Here is a 371-nt window from a genome sequence, read left to right as displayed (position 1 = left end):
TGACGAACCCGCAGCGCTGGTGATAGACGAATGCAGAGAATGTATTTGACGCCGGGAATTTGCCTCCACTGATTCGCTTTCCGATTCAAATACGACCATCCTCGTGAGACGCACTTCCACCTTCAATGTGTGATATTCGATCCACGTCATACCACCAGGACGAATTGCACCAATATCAGGAGCAGGACCAAAACTGCAATTGGGCTCGAGCTTTCAAAGACTCACAACGTAACTCGATTCACTCGACACCAAATGATGATCACGGGTACCAGTCGCAAACACCATTTCCACCTTGAACAATCCACAAAAGCCATCATGGACGCCAGATGGGAGTTCGACGATGTAGATTCTGTCATCTTCGAATGCCATCT

This window comes from Plasmopara halstedii (assembly GCF_900000015.1).
Source record: "Plasmopara halstedii genome assembly, contig: Scaffold_614, whole genome shotgun sequence".
Lineage (NCBI taxonomy): Eukaryota > Oomycota > Peronosporomycetes > Peronosporales > Peronosporaceae > Plasmopara > Plasmopara halstedii.
This window is presented reverse-complemented; position numbering follows the sequence as displayed.